Here is a 17,926-nt window from a genome sequence, read left to right on the forward strand (position 1 = left end):
CTTCTTCTTTGGTTCTTTCGGTAAAGTCACGTAGAATGAGAATAAAATAATAAATTGATAAAATAAAATAACACAATAATATTCTCACGACGTTTCGGCCACAACACAAGCGGCCTTCATCAGGTGAAGGGAGCGAGACTGTCTGGTAGGACAGCGCTGGAGTGAGAGAGCCACGTTCAGATCACGGCTTTTAAGCTGTGTGAGAGGAACAAAGAGCCTTGACGAAGGAATTAGCATAAAATTTAGCATTGAAAAGGCTGAATGATTAGCTTGTGACTGGTCACAGAAATAGCTATGTTAAAAGTTAAAGCATACACCTCCGCAGAGGCACCCATTGTTAAAAGGAATTAGCATAGAATTTAGCATTGAAATAGCTAAATTAAGGCATTCGCTTGTAGCTGCTACAGAAATAGTTACGTTGAAGTCAGAGTATACACATTCACCGAGGCACTTAGTACAAATCAAAACAGGAGAATTTAGCATTGAAATAACTAGGCGAATTTAGCATTGAGCTATTCACAGTACTATATAGTGAACCAATAAAAACTAAAATATAAATTACCTTCATGTTATCAATAAACTCTATATTCTCCAATCAGCTAAGCTACCAACCATAAGTCGTTATATATCACAATGCTATATGGCGAAAAAATGGGTGGATTCTTACCCTCAAATTTCCGTACCACGGATAGCTACGGGCCCCGTTCAGACGGACGAGTTCGTCCATGGTCAGAACAGAGGAGGGGGAGAGAGACAGCTGCGAAGCCCTAGTATACTCCATGTTGTAAACCATACCATTAACCGTGGTGTGAGAGGTATTAAGAGGCAATGCTGGCGAAAGAGCTGCGGTCTGAAGGTCATCGTAAAATTACAATTAATTAAGAACAGAAATGATTTAACACATCTTTCCAGTGGTTACTAAGCCTGAATCCATCTTCTCGGTTGAAATTGTCTTTGTGCTTGTATATGTGAATGGCCTCATGAACGAATCTCTCATGGTAGCCAGTTGGTTTGCAAAGAACCTCCGTCTTGGAGAAGTCAATGTCATGTGAGCCCACTGAATTGTAACAGTGATCTGCCACGGCAGAGGAGTTCGTCTTACCGTGTTTCAAGTCTGCTTTATGTTCGCGGATGCGGTCCGAGATATGTCTTTTGGTTTCTCCAATGTAGCTACTACCACAGAGGCACTTTAGTTTGTAAACGCCCGGGTACTGTATGTCTGGAAGAGCATCTTTTACAGATGGAACTAAATCACGGATTTTGTGTACTGTGTTGAATCGGACCTGGATCTTGTGTTTATTCAGGATTTTGGAGATCTTTTTAGTGACCCCTGCAATGTAGGGTAAGGTGATGGTTTTGAGTGGCTCCACAAGAGGATCCTTCTTCATGACTGGAGTGATGGCTTTGCGGATTGTGTAGTCGGAGTAGCCATTAGCCCTGAGAGCCTGGTGTACGTGCTTGAGTTCACTGGTAATGTGTTCCTGGTCGGAAATGCATTGGGCTCTATGGTATAGAGTCTTGATGAGGCAGTTCTTCTGGGATGGATGGTGGTGGGAATCCGGTTTCAAGTAAGCATCTGTATGGGTAGCTTTCCTGTAGACAGAGTGGCTCATTGAACCATCATGTCTCCTTTTAATTAAGACATCCAGAAAGGGTAGTTTGCCATCTTTTTCAACCTCCATGGTAAATCTGATGGCTGGGTGTATTGAATTGATGTGGTCGCGGAATTGGTCTAGAGCAGGCTGGCCATGTGGCCAGATGACAAAGGTGTCATCAACGTACCTCTTCCATAAGGTCGGGCGTAGAGTGGCAGTCTGGATGGCGTCAGTTTCAAATTTTTCCATGAATACGTTGGCTACAACCGGAGATAGGGGGGAGCCCATTGGGGTGCCCTCAGTTTGTTTGTAGAAAGTTCCATTCCAGGTGAAGTATGTGTTGGTTAAGCAATGTCTCACCAGGGGGGGTACATCAGTATGCAGTCCTTGATGAACCAGGTCTTCAATGATAGCGATGGTGTCAGGTACCGGGACTTTGGTGAACAAGGACACCACATCAAAACTGACAAGCAGGTCGTTTGGGGACAGGGAAATGTCTTTGATTGTCGATACCATGTGAGTAGAATTTAGTACCGCAGAGGTGGTTTTTCCAGTGAAAGGTCGCAGTATATCAGCCAGAAAACGTGCCAGTTTGTAGGTGGGGGAGCTGATAGTAGAGACGATGGGACGAAGGGGTGTATCTTCTTTGTGTATCTTTGGAAGGCCATATAATCTTGGTGGTCTGGCAGCAGAGGGTTTCAACAAGAACTGTTTGTTCTCATCAATTAATGCTGTTGAATCAGAGATAATTTTGTTCGTTTTGGTGACCAGGCTGTTGGTGGGATCTCTTTTTATTTTTGTATAGCTGCCATCGTTGAGTAGTTCTTGAATTTTGTTGTTATATTCTGTTTTGTCCATGATGACAGTGGCATTGCCTTTGTCGGCTGAGAGAACGACAATATCATCCCTCTTTTTTAATTGAGATAATTCAAAACGTTCGTCTTTGCTGATGTTGCTAGGTGGCAACTTAGCGTTTTTGAGGGTTGCAGCGATTTCAGATCTTGCTACGTCTGCAGAGATGTGACTCAAGCCCTTGAGTGCAACGTCGACATGGGCAATTATATCATTAACCGGTAAGTGTCTCGGTGTGACAGCAAAGTTTAGACCTTTAGCTAAAACGGATTTCAGACCATCAGAAATGGAACTGTTACTGCGATTAATTACGACTTTGTTGACGTCTATCTTTTCGGTGTGTGGATCCGATTTTTTGCTGGAGAGGTGATTGAATTTGGAAATCAAATTGTCCCTACATTTGTTCGACATAGTGGCAGCCGAAGAGGTAGTCATATTGTCTACATGTTCCCAATCCGATGTAGACATTGTTGCTGTCAATTTTAAGTGTGATTTGTAGAGTGTCTTGTCTAACTGATCGAGTTCGATGCGTGTAAGTCTGATTTTTTCCGAGATAAGAGCGAAGCTAGTTCTAGCTAGAATTCGTTTTGCATTGAGAGAAGTTGCAACAGCAGAGGTTAGTGTAAATGCGGTTGGTATTACCTTAGAGTCGCGGCATCTCTTCAGAAAGGTGAGAGACTCGATTAGTTGAGCCTTCTTATCCCGAAGTCTGTTGAATGATCTTAAGGATGTGTGGAATCCCTCCCCGTAGAGGCGGTTAAATTTCGATTTAAAGCTTTCGTGACTGCAATGATTCATCTTCTTTGGTTCTTTCGGTAAAGTCACGTAGAATGAGAATAAAATAATAAATTGATAAAATAAAATAACACAATAATATTCTCACGACGTTTCGGCCACAACACAAGCGGCCTTCATCAGGTGAAGGGAGCGAGACTGTCTGGTAGGACAGCGCTGGAGTGAGAGAGCCACGTTCAGATCACGGCTTTTAAGCTGTGTGAGAGGAACAAAGAGCCTTGACGAAGGAATTAGCATAAAATTTAGCATTAAAAAGGCTGAATGATTAGCTTGTGACTGGTCACAGAAATAGCTATGTTAAAAGTTAAAGCATACACCTCCGCAGAGGCACCCATTGTTAAAAGGAATTAGCATAGAATTTAGCATTGAAATAGCTAAATTAAGGCATTCGCTTGTAGCTGCTACAGAAATAGTTACGTTGAAGTCAGAGTATACACATTCACCGAGGCACTTAGTACAAATCAAAACAGGAGAATTTAGCATTGAAATAACTAGGCGAATTTAGCATTGAGCTATTCACAGTACTATATAGTGAACCAATAAAAACTAAAATATAAATTACCTTCATGTTATCAATAAACTCTATATTCTCCAATCAGCTAAGCTACCAACCATAAGTCGTTATATATCACAATGCTATATGGCGAAAAAATGGGTGGATTCTTACCCTCAAATTTCCGTACCACGGATAGCTACGGGCCCCGTTCAGACGGACGAGTTCGTCCATGGTCAGAACAGAGGAGGGGGAGAGAGACAGCTGCGAAGCCCTAGTATACTCCATGTTGTAAACCATACCATTAACCGTGGTGTGAGAGGTATTAAGAGGCAATGCTGGCGAAAGAGCTGCGGTCTGAAGGTCATCGTAAAATTACAATTAATTAAGAACAGAAATGATTTAACACATCTTTCCAGTGGTTACTAAGCCTGAATCCATCTTCTCGGTTGAAATTGTCTTTGTGCTTGTATATGTGAATGGCCTCATGAACGAATCTCTCATGGTAGCCAGTTGGTTTGCAAAGAACCTCCGTCTTGGAGAAGTCAATGTCATGTGAGCCCACTGAATTGTAACAGTGATCTGCCACGGCAGAGGAGTTCGTCTTACCGTGTTTCAAGTCTGCTTTATGTTCGCGGATGCGGTCCGAGATATGTCTTTTGGTTTCTCCAATGTAGCTACTACCACAGAGGCACTTTAGTTTGTAAACGCCCGGGTACTGTATGTCTGGAAGAGCATCTTTTACAGATGGAACTAAATCACGGATTTTGTGTACTGTGTTGAATCAGACCTGGATCTTGTGTTTATTCAGGATTTTGGAGATCTTTTTAGTGACCCCTGCAATGTAGGGTAAGGTGATGGTTTTGAGTGGCTCCACAAGAGGATCCTTCTTCATGACTGGAGTGATGGCTTTGCGGATTGTGTAGTCGGAGTAGCCATTAGCCCTGAGAGCCTGGTGTACGTGCTTGAGTTCACTGGTAATGTGTTCCTGGTCGGAAATGCATTGGGCTCTATGGTATAGAGTCTTGATGAGGCAGTTCTTCTGGGATGGATGGTGGTGGGAATCCGGTTTCAAGTAAGCATCTGTATGGGTAGCTTTCCTGTAGACAGAGTGGCTCATTGAACCATCATGTCTCCTTTTAATTAAGACATCCAGAAAGGGTAGTTTGCCATCTTTTTCAACCTCCATGGTAAATCTGATGGCTGGGTGTATTGAATTGATGTGGTCGCGGAATTGGTCTAGAGCAGGCTGGCCATGTGGCCAGATGACAAAGGTGTCATCAACGTACCTCTTCCATAAGGTCGGGCGTAGAGTGGCAGTCTGGATGGCGTCAGTTTCAAATTTTTCCATGAATACGTTGGCTACAACCGGAGATAGGGGGGAGCCCATTGGGGTGCCCTCAGTTTGTTTGTAGAAAGTTCCATTCCAGGTGAAGTATGTGTTGGTTAAGCAATGTCTCACCAGGGGGGGTACATCAGTATGCAGTCCTTGATGAACCAGGTCTTCAATGATAGCGATGGTGTCAGGTACCGGGACTTTGGTGAACAAGGACACCACATCAAAACTGACAAGCAGGTCGTTTGGGGACAGGGAAATGTCTTTGATTGTCGATACCATGTGAGTAGAATTTAGTACCGCAGAGGTGGTTTTTCCAGTGAAAGGTCGCAGTATATCAGCCAGAAAACGTGCCAGTTTGTAGGTGGGGGAGCTGATAGTAGAGACGATGGGACGAAGGGGTGTATCTTCTTTGTGTATCTTTGGAAGGCCATATAATCTTGGTGGTCTGGCAGCAGAGGGTTTCAACAAGAACTGTTTGTTCTCATCAATTAATGCTGTTGAATCAGAGATAATTTTGTTCGTTTTGGTGACCAGGCTGTTGGTGGGATCTCTTTTTATTTTTGTATAGCTGCCATCGTTGAGTAGTTCTTGAATTTTGTTGTTATATTCTGTTTTGTCCATGATGACAGTGGCATTGCCTTTGTCGGCTGAGAGAACGACAATATCATCCCTCTTTTTTAATTGAGATAATTCAAAACGTTCGTCTTTGCTGATGTTGCTAGGTGGCAACTTAGCGTTTTTGAGGGTTGCAGCGATTTCAGATCTTGCTACGTCTGCAGAGATGTGACTCAAGCCCTTGAGTGCAACGTCGACATGGGCAATTATATCATTAACCGGTAAGTGTCTCGGTGTGACAGCAAAGTTTAGACCTTTAGCTAAAACGGATTTCAGACCATCAGAAATGGAACTGTTACTGCGATTAATTACGACTTTGTTGACGTCTATCTTTTCGGTGTGTGGATCCGATTTTTTGCTGGAGAGGTGATTGAATTTGGAAATCAAATTGTCCCTACATTTGTTCGACATAGTGGCAGCCGAAGAGGTAGTCATATTGTCTACATGTTCCCAATCCGATGTAGACATTGTTGCTGTCAATTTTAAGTGTGATTTGTAGAGTGTCTTGTCTAACTGATCGAGTTCGATGCGTGTAAGTCTGATTTTTTCCGAGATAAGAGCGAAGCTAGTTCTAGCTAGAATTCGTTTTGCATTGAGAGAAGTTGCAACAGCAGAGGTTAGTGTAAATGCGGTTGGTATTACCTTAGAGTCGCGGCATCTCTTCAGAAAGGTGAGAGACTCGATTAGTTGAGCCTTCTTATCCCGAAGTCTGTTGAATGATCTTAAGGATGTGTGGAATCCCTCCCCGTAGAGGCGGTTAAATTTCGATTTAAAGCTTTCGTGACTGCAATGATTCATCTTCTTTGGTTCTTTCGGTAAAGTCACGTAGAATGAGAATAAAATAATAAATTGATAAAATAAAATAACACAATAATATTCTCACGACGTTTCGGCCACAACACAAGCGGCCTTCATCAGGTGAAGGGAGCGAGACTGTCTGGTAGGACAGCGCTGGAGTGAGAGAGCCACGTTCAGATCACGGCTTTTAAGCTGTGTGAGAGGAACAAAGAGCCTTGACGAAGGAATTAGCATAAAATTTAGCATTAAAAAGGCTGAATGATTAGCTTGTGACTGGTCACAGAAATAGCTATGTTAAAAGTTAAAGCATACACCTCCGCAGAGGCACCCATTGTTAAAAGGAATTAGCATAGAATTTAGCATTGAAATAGCTAAATTAAGGCATTCGCTTGTAGCTGCTACAGAAATAGTTACGTTGAAGTCAGAGTATACACATTCACCGAGGCACTTAGTACAAATCAAAACAGGAGAATTTAGCATTGAAATAACTAGGCGAATTTAGCATTGAGCTATTCACAGTACTATATAGTGAACCAATAAAAACTAAAATATAAATTACCTTCATGTTATCAATAAACTCTATATTCTCCAATCAGCTAAGCTACCAACCATAAGTCGTTATATATCACAATGCTATATGGCGAAAAAATGGGTGGATTCTTACCCTCAAATTTCCGTACCACGGATAGCTACGGGCCCCGTTCAGACGGACGAGTTCGTCCATGGTCAGAACAGAGGAGGGGGAGAGAGACAGCTGCGAAGCCCTAGTATACTCCATGTTGTAAACCATACCATTAACCGTGGTGTGAGAGGTATTAAGAGGCAATGCTGGCGAAAGAGCTGCGGTCTGAAGGTCATCGTAAAATTACAATTAATTAAGAACAGAAATGATTTAACACATCTTTCCAGTGGTTACTAAGCCTGAATCCATCTTCTCGGTTGAAATTGTCTTTGTGCTTGTATATGTGAATGGCCTCATGAACGAATCTCTCATGGTAGCCAGTTGGTTTGCAAAGAACCTCCGTCTTGGAGAAGTCAATGTCATGTGAGCCCACTGAATTGTAACAGTGATCTGCCACGGCAGAGGAGTTCGTCTTACCGTGTTTCAAGTCTGCTTTATGTTCGCGGATGCGGTCCGAGATATGTCTTTTGGTTTCTCCAATGTAGCTACTACCACAGAGGCACTTTAGTTTGTAAACGCCCGGGTACTGTATGTCTGGAAGAGCATCTTTTACAGATGGAACTAAATCACGGATTTTGTGTACTGTGTTGAATCAGACCTGGATCTTGTGTTTATTCAGGATTTTGGAGATCTTTTTAGTGACCCCTGCAATGTAGGGTAAGGTGATGGTTTTGAGTGGCTCCACAAGAGGATCCTTCTTCATGACTGGAGTGATGGCTTTGCGGATTGTGTAGTCGGAGTAGCCATTAGCCCTGAGAGCCTGGTGTACGTGCTTGAGTTCACTGGTAATGTGTTCCTGGTCGGAAATGCATTGGGCTCTATGGTATAGAGTCTTGATGAGGCAGTTCTTCTGGGATGGATGGTGGTGGGAATCCGGTTTCAAGTAAGCATCTGTATGGGTAGCTTTCCTGTAGACAGAGTGGCTCATTGAACCATCATGTCTCCTTTTAATTAAGACATCCAGAAAGGGTAGTTTGCCATCTTTTTCAACCTCCATGGTAAATCTGATGGCTGGGTGTATTGAATTGATGTGGTCGCGGAATTGGTCTAGAGCAGGCTGGCCATGTGGCCAGATGACAAAGGTGTCATCAACGTACCTCTTCCATAAGGTCGGGCGTAGAGTGGCAGTCTGGATGGCGTCAGTTTCAAATTTTTCCATGAATACGTTGGCTACAACCGGAGATAGGGGGGAGCCCATTGGGGTGCCCTCAGTTTGTTTGTAGAAAGTTCCATTCCAGGTGAAGTATGTGTTGGTTAAGCAATGTCTCACCAGGGGGGGTACATCAGTATGCAGTCCTTGATGAACCAGGTCTTCAATGATAGCGATGGTGTCAGGTACCGGGACTTTGGTGAACAAGGACACCACATCAAAACTGACAAGCAGGTCGTTTGGGGACAGGGAAATGTCTTTGATTGTCGATACCATGTGAGTAGAATTTAGTACCGCAGAGGTGGTTTTTCCAGTGAAAGGTCGCAGTATATCAGCCAGAAAACGTGCCAGTTTGTAGGTGGGGGAGCTGATAGTAGAGACGATGGGACGAAGGGGTGTATCTTCTTTGTGTATCTTTGGAAGGCCATATAATCTTGGTGGTCTGGCAGCAGAGGGTTTCAACAAGAACTGTTTGTTCTCATCAATTAATGCTGTTGAATCAGAGATAATTTTGTTCGTTTTGGTGACCAGGCTGTTGGTGGGATCTCTTTTTATTTTTGTATAGCTGCCATCGTTGAGTAGTTCTTGAATTTTGTTGTTATATTCTGTTTTGTCCATGATGACAGTGGCATTGCCTTTGTCGGCTGAGAGAACGACAATATCATCCCTCTTTTTTAATTGAGATAATTCAAAACGTTCGTCTTTGCTGATGTTGCTAGGTGGCAACTTAGCGTTTTTGAGGGTTGCAGCGATTTCAGATCTTGCTACGTCTGCAGAGATTTGACTCAAGCCCTTGAGTGCAACGTCGACATGGGCAATTATATCATTAACCGGTAAGTGTCTCGGTGTGACAGCAAAGTTTAGACCTTTAGCTAAAACGGATTTCAGACCATCAGAAATGGAACTGTTACTGCGATTAATTACGACTTTGTTGACGTCTATCTTTTCGGTGTGTGGATCCGATTTTTTGCTGGAGAGGTGATTGAATTTGGAAATCAAATTGTCCCTACATTTGTTCGACATAGTGGCAGCCGAAGAGGTAGTCATATTGTCTACATGTTCCCAATCCGATGTAGACATTGTTGCTGTCAATTTTAAGTGTGATTTGTAGAGTGTCTTGTCTAACTGATCGAGTTCGATGCGTGTAAGTCTGATTTTTTCCGAGATAAGAGCGAAGCTAGTTCTAGCTAGAATTCGTTTTGCATTGAGAGAAGTTGCAACAGCAGAGGTTAGTGTAAATGCGGTTGGTATTACCTTAGAGTCGCGGCATCTCTTCAGAAAGGTGAGAGACTCGATTAGTTGAGCCTTCTTATCCCGAAGTCTGTTGAATGATCTTAAGGATGTGTGGAATCCCTCCCCGTAGAGGCGGTTAAATTTCGATTTAAAGCTTTCGTGACTGCAATGATTCATCTTCTTTGGTTCTTTCGGTAAAGTCACGTAGAATGAGAATAAAATAATAAATTGATAAAATAAAATAACACAATAATATTCTCACGACGTTTCGGCCACAACACAAGCGGCCTTCATCAGGTGAAGGGAGCGAGACTGTCTGGTAGGACAGCGCTGGAGTGAGAGAGCCACGTTCAGATCACGGCTTTTAAGCTGTGTGAGAGGAACAAAGAGCCTTGACGAAGGAATTAGCATAAAATTTAGCATTGAAAAGGCTGAATGATTAGCTTGTGACTGGTCACAGAAATAGCTATGTTAAAAGTTAAAGCATACACCTCCGCAGAGGCACCCATTGTTAAAAGGAATTAGCATAGAATTTAGCATTGAAATAGCTAAATTAAGGCATTCGCTTGTAGCTGCTACAGAAATAGTTACGTTGAAGTCAGAGTATACACATTCACCGAGGCACTTAGTACAAATCAAAACAGGAGAATTTAGCATTGAAATAACTAGGCGAATTTAGCATTGAGCTATTCACAGTACTATATAGTGAACCAATAAAAACTAAAATATAAATTACCTTCATGTTATCAATAAACTCTATATTCTCCAATCAGCTAAGCTACCAACCATAAGTCGTTATATATCACAATGCTATATGGCGAAAAAATGGGTGGATTCTTACCCTCAAATTTCCGTACCACGGATAGCTACGGGCCCCGTTCAGACGGACGAGTTCGTCCATGGTCAGAACAGAGGAGGGGGAGAGAGACAGCTGCGAAGCCCTAGTATACTCCATGTTGTAAACCATACCATTAACCGTGGTGTGAGAGGTATTAAGAGGCAATGCTGGCGAAAGAGCTGCGGTCTGAAGGTCATCGTAAAATTACAATTAATTAAGAACAGAAATGATTTAACACATCTTTCCAGTGGTTACTAAGCCTGAATCCATCTTCTCGGTTGAAATTGTCTTTGTGCTTGTATATGTGAATGGCCTCATGAACGAATCTCTCATGGTAGCCAGTTGGTTTGCAAAGAACCTCCGTCTTGGAGAAGTCAATGTCATGTGAGCCCACTGAATTGTAACAGTGATCTGCCACGGCAGAGGAGTTCGTCTTACCGTGTTTCAAGTCTGCTTTATGTTCGCGGATGCGGTCCGAGATATGTCTTTTGGTTTCTCCAATGTAGCTACTACCACAGAGGCACTTTAGTTTGTAAACGCCCGGGTACTGTATGTCTGGAAGAGCATCTTTTACAGATGGAACTAAATCACGGATTTTGTGTACTGTGTTGAATCGGACCTGGATCTTGTGTTTATTCAGGATTTTGGAGATCTTTTTAGTGACCCCTGCAATGTAGGTATGTATAGTTCTTTAGAAACTCCCTTTTTTATTTTCCACATAATGCACTAGCTTGATACGCGGTGGTTTGGGCTGTTGCAGTTCTTTCTTATTAAAATTGTATCTCCCTTTATTATTGCCAATCCTACATGATACACTAACATAATATGACTTTGAGACCCCCCACCTGCCTACACATTCCACAAGGAGTGAATAATCCCATATCTGCATTTGTCATAAACATGCTAAATTCCTCTGTTATGTAAACTTCTTCATCAAGACGCTCTCCTCCTCCCACCCAATTTAAAATACGCTGCCAAGCTTAGCAGTGTTCGTTAGGACGCTGTCTTTCCGACAGCTCTGTTTCTTCACCTGAGGACGGCTGCTTGCGTTGTGGCCTAAACGTGAGAATTTTATTATATTATGTTTGATGTTTATTATTTTATTATTTCCCTTATACATGACTTTACTGAAAGAACCAATAATATGGTGCATACCTACTTTTGGTGGGACCTGCTTTCCCTAGAGCAGTGCATACTGACTGTGGTAATACCTGCTATCACTACAGCATTGCATGCTGACAGGTGGTATCCTGCTATGACTACAGCATTGCATACTAACTGTGGTGGTATCCTGCTATGACTACAGCATTGCATGCTGACTGTGGTGGTATCCTGCTATGACTACAGCATTGCATGTTGAGTGGTGGTATCCTGCTATGACTTCAGCATTGCATACTGACTGCGGTGGTATCCTGCTATGACTACAGCATTGCATACTGACTGCGGTGGTATCCTGCTATGACTAGAGCATTGCATGCTGACTGTGGTTGTATCCTGCTATGACTATAGCAGTGCATGCTCACTGTGGTGGTATCTTGCTATGACTACAGCATTGCATGATAACTGTGGTGGTATCCTGCTATGACTACAGCATTGCATGCTGACTGTGGTGGTATCCTGCTATGACTACAGCATTGCATACTGACTGCAGTGGTATCCTGCTATGACATCAGCATTGCATACTGACTGCGGTGGTATCCTGCTATGACTACAGCATTGCATGCTGACTGTGGTTGTATCCTGCTATGACTACAGCATTGCATGCTGACTGTGGTGGTATCCTGCTATGACTACAGCATTGCATGCTGACTGTGGTGGTATCCTGCTATGACTACAGCATTGCATGCTGACTGTGGTGGTATCCTGCTATGACTACAGCATTGCATACTGACTGCAGTGGTATCCTGCTATGACTTCAGCATTGCATACTGACTGCGGTGGTATCCTGCTATGACTAAAGCATTGCATGCTGAATGTGGTTGTATCCTGCTATGACTAGAGCATTGCATGCTGACTGTGGTGGTATCCTGCTATGACTACAGCATTGCATGCTGACTGTGGTGGTATCCTGCTATGACTACAGCATTGCAAGCTGACTGTGGTGGTATCCTGCTATGACTACAGCATTGCATACTGACTGCAGTGGTATCCTGCTATGACTTCAGCATTGCATTCTGACTGTGGTTGTATCCTGCTATGACTATAGCAGTGCATGCTGACTATGGTGATATCCTGCTATGACTACAGCATTGCATACTGACTGTGGTGGTATCCTGCTATGATTACAGCATTGCATCCTGACTGTGGTGGTATCCTGCTATGACTACAGCATTGCGATGCTAACTGTGGTGGTATCCTGCTATGACTACAGCATTGCATGCTGACTGTGGTGGTATCCTGCTATTACTACAGCATTGCATGCTGACTGTGGTCGTTTCCTGCTATGACTCAAGCATTGCATGCTGACTGTGGTGGTATCCTGCTATGACTACAGCATTGTATGCTGACTGTGGTGGTATCCTGCTATGACTACAGCATTACATGCTGCCTGTGGTGGTATCCTGCTATGACTACAGCATTGCATGCTGACTGTGGTGGTATCCTGCTATGACTATAGCAGTGCATGCTCACTGTGGTGGTATCCTGCTATGACTACAGCATTGCATACTGACTGCAGTGGTATCCTGCTATGACTACAGCATTGCATACTGATGGTGTTGGTATCCTGCTATGACTAGAGCATTGCATACTGACTGCGGTGGTATCCTGCTATGACTACTGCATTGCATACTGACTGCGGTGGTATCCTGCTATGACTTCAGCATTGCATACTGATGGTGGTGGTATCCTGCTATGACTAGAGCATTGCATACTGACTGCGGTGGCATCCTGCAATGACTACAGCATTGCATACTGACTGCGGTGGTATCCTGCTATGACTACAGCATTGCATACTGACTGCAGTGGTATCCTGCTATGACTTCAGCATTGCATACTGACTGCGGTGGTATCCTGCTATGACTAAAGCATTGCATGCTGACTGTGGTTGTATCCTGCTATGACTAGAGCATTGCATGCTGACTGTGGTGGTATCCTGCTATGACTACAGCATTGCATGCTGACTGTGGTGGTATCCTGCTATGACTACAGCATTGCAAGCTGACTGTGGTGGTATCCTGCTATGACTACAGCATTGCATACTGACTGCAGTGGTATCCTGCTATGACTTCAGCATTGCATTCTGACTGTGGTTGTATCCTGCTATGACTATAGCAGTGCATGCTGACTATGGTGATATCCTGCTATGACTTCAGCATTGCATACTGACTGTGGTGGTATCCTGCTATGATTACAGCATTGCATCCTGACTGTAGTGGTATCCTGCTATGACTACAGCATTGCGATGCTAACTGTGGTGGTATCCTGCTATGACTACAGCATTGCATGCTGACTGTGGTGGTATCCTGCTATTACTACAGCATTGCATGCTGACTGTGGTCGTTTCCTGCTATGACTCAAGCATTGCATGCTGACTGTGGTGGTATCCTGCTATGACTACAGCATTGTATGCTGACTGTGGTGGTATCCTGCTATGACTACAGCATTACATGCTGACTGTGGTGGTATCCTGCTATGACTACAGCATTGCATGCTGACTGTGGTGGTATCCTGCTATGACTATAGCAGTGCATGCTCACTGTGGTGGTATCCTGCTATGACTACAGCATTGCATACTGACTGCAGTGGTATCCTGCTATGACTACAGCATTGCATACTGATGGTGGTGGTATCCTGCTATGACTAGAGCATTGCATACTGACTGCGGTGGTATCCTGCTATGACTACAGCATTGCATACTGACTGCGGTGGTATCCTGCTATGACTAGAGCATTGCATACTGACTGCGGTGGTATCCTGCTATGACTACAGCATTGCATACTGACTGCGGTGGTATCCTGCTATGACTTGAGCATTGTATACTGATGGTGGTGGTATCCTGCTATGACTAGAGCATTGCATACTGACTGCGGTGGTATCCTGCAATGACTACAGCATTGCATACTGACTGCGGTGGTATCCTGCTATGACTAGAGCATTGCATACTGACTGCGGTGGTATCCTGCTATGACTACAGCATTGCATACTGACTGCGGTGGTATCCTGCTATGACTACAGCATTGCATACTGACTGCGGTGGTATCCTGCTATAACTAGAGCATTGCATGCTGACTGTGGTTGTATCCTGCTATGACTATAGCAGTGCATGCTCACTGTGGTGGTATCTTGCTATGACTACAGCATTTCATGCTGACTGTGGTGGTATCCTGCTATGACTACAGCATTGCATGCTGACTGTGGTGGTATCCTGCTATGACTACAGCATTGCATACTGACTGCAGTGGTATCCTGCTATGACATCAGCATTGCATACTGACTGCGGTGGTATCCTGCTATGACTACAGCATTGCATGCTGACTGTGGTTGTATCCTGCTATGACTACAGCATTGCATGCTGACTGTGGTGGTATCCTGCTATGACTACAGCATTGCATACTGACTGTGGTGGTATCCTGCTATGACTACAGCATTGCATGCTGACTGTGGTGGTATCCTGCTATGACTACAGCATTGCATACTGACTGCAGTGGTATCCTGCTATGACTTCAGCATTGCATACTGACTGCGGTGGTATCCTGCTATGACTAAAGCATTGCATGCTGACTGTGGTTGTATCCTGCTATGACTAGAGCATTGCATGCTGACTGTGGTGGTATCCTGCTATGACTACAGCATTGCATGCTGACTGTGGTGGTATCCTTCTATGACTACAGCATTGCATGCTGACTGTGGTGGTATCCTGCTATGACTACAGCATTGCATACTGACTGCAGTGGTATCCTGCTATGACTTCAGCATTGCATTCTGACTGTGGTTGTATCCTGCTATGACTATAGCAGTGCATGCTGACTATGGTGATATCCTGCTATGACTACAGCATTGCATACTGACTGTGGTGGTATCCTGCTATGATTACAGCATTGCATCCTGACTGTGGTGGTATCCTGATATGACTACAGCATTGCGATGCTAACTGTGGTGGTATCCTGCTATGACTACAGCATTGCATGCTGACTGTGGTGGTATCCTGCTATTACTACAGCATTGCATGCTGACTGTGGTCGTTTCCTGCTGATGTAGCCCAAGGGTCATAAAGAAGTGGGCGGGGCTAGTGATGTTAAAGTGAGAAATTTGCATGTTATTGTAAGATCGGAGGGCGACTTCCACGCCAAGGGTGCAGAGGTGGCTATTGTAATGTGAGAGATTAGCATGTCAATGTAAGATCGCAGAGCCGCCGCCACGACGAGGACGCGAGCGACGGTGTCTGTGTTAGTGTGAGACATTTAACCTGTTAAAGTAAAATCAGAGAGTCGAAAATAACAACTAACATCGGAAGGTAGGATGGAAACATCACGGCCAGTTATGACATGACCTGGTTAATAACGTCCTTCCAATGATTAGTCAGTCTGTACCCATTTTCTCGGTTGAAATTGTGTCTGTGTCTATATACAGTGATACCTCGGTATACGACCGCTTTGGAATACGTCGAAATTGGTATATATCGTGTTTTTACGAGAAAAAATGTCTTGGGATACGACGTCTTGCTTGGGATACGACGTCTTGCTTGGGATACGACGCGCTTGCTAGAACTTGTATGGGTCGGGATGAGTCACCGCGTACAGTACCCGCGTATGCCCCGTTCACGACTGAAACAAAGCGAGAGGGGCGGGATGGCGTGGGGGAGAGGGGAGAGAGGCGGGGGACGTGGGGGAGAGGAGCGGGGGGCATGGGGGAGATGGGCAGGGGGCGTGGCAGATAGGAGCAGGGGCGTGGGGGAGAGGAGCGGGGGGAGAGGGGCGGGGGGCGTGGGGGGCTGCCCCCATGGAGGGTGAAGCCCCGGGTCGAGGCGCGCGCGCGCGTGCGTGGTTGAGGCATGCCACGTGACCAGCGCAGCTGGCAGCAACGCGGTCACGTTGCTTCTGTATGCATTTTAGTAATTAGTGTCTAAATTACCTTCTGGAACGAATTAACGACGTATACCGAGGTACCACTTTACCTGGATGGCTTCATGAACGAATCGTTCACAATCTGGGTGATCTAGCAGCAGAGGGTTTTAAGGAAAACCGCTTGGTTGGTTCGATTAAAGATGTCGAATCAGTGATGATATTTTTTTTTTTAACGAGGCAGTTGGTGGGATCTCTATTGATTTTTGTATAGCTACCATCATTAAGTAGGTCCTGAATTTTGTTCTTGTATGTGGTTTTGTCCATGATGTCTGTGGGATTGCCCTTGTCAGCTGAGAGAATGACGATGTGCTCTATCTTTTTGAATTGAGAAAGCTCAAAGTGCTCATCCTTACCGATGTTGCTAGTAGGTGACTTAGCGTTTTTAAGGATTGCAGCGATTTCCGATCTTGCCACGTCTGCAGTAATATGTCCCAAACCCTTAAGGTCTCCTTAGACCTGGGCAATTATATCATCAACTGGGATGTGTTTAGGGGTGACTGCAAAATTCAACCCTTTGGCTAGAACCGATTTTAGGCTGTCGGAAATTGGACTGTTACTCTGAATGATAACAATCGTGTCAACCTCGAACTTTGTTGTAGCTGATGTTTTCACGGAAAAATTTGTGACAGATGCCATACAGGCATGCACTGTATGTCCGTCCTTGTGGAAGAGGTACGCAGATGACATGTTCATCATCTGGCCATGTGACCGACCAGCTCTGAACCAGTTCCTCAACCAATTCCATACACCCAGCCATCAAATTCACCATGGAGGTGGAAAAGGATGGCAAGTTACCATTCTTGGATGTTTTAATCGAAAAGAGACCAGATGGCTCAATGGGAGACTGTCTACAGGAAAGCCACCCATATGGATGCCTACCTAAAACCTGACTCCCACCACCATCCATCCCAGAAGAATTCCCTCATCAAAACTCTACACCATAGAGCTCGATGTATTTCCGACCATCATCTCCTAGCCAGTGAACTGGAACACGTACACCAAGCTCTCAAGATGAATGGATATTCAGACTACACAATGCTTAAAGCTATCACCCCAACCGCTGAGAAAGAACCATCTGAGGATCCAATCAATACCGTCACCTTGCCATACATAGCAGGGGTCACCAAAAATATTTCCAAAATCATTCATAATCTGCGAAGGATGTGATCTCTGACATGCAATACCCCGGCGTCTACAAACTAAGCTGTGTCTGTGGCAGTAGTTACATTGGGGAAACTAAGCGACATGTCTTGGACCGTGTTCGGGAACATAAGGCAGATCTGAAACATGGTAGGACCAATACCTCGGCTGTGGCTGATCACTGTTTAAATGCGATGAGCTCACACGAAATTGATTTATCCAAAACGAAAGTACTTTGCAAACCCACCGGCTATCACCAAAGATTCGTTCATGAAGCCATCCAGATATATAGACACAGACACAATTTCAACCGAGAATATGGGTACAAACT

The sequence above is a fragment of the Petromyzon marinus genome, unplaced genomic scaffold (genome assembly GCF_048934315.1).
Source record: "Petromyzon marinus isolate PM22_M1 ecotype Great Lakes invasive population unplaced genomic scaffold, UKy_Petmar_22M1.pri1.0 PM_Scaffold_180, whole genome shotgun sequence".
In the NCBI taxonomy this organism is placed as follows: Eukaryota; Metazoa; Chordata; class Hyperoartia; order Petromyzontiformes; family Petromyzontidae; genus Petromyzon; species Petromyzon marinus.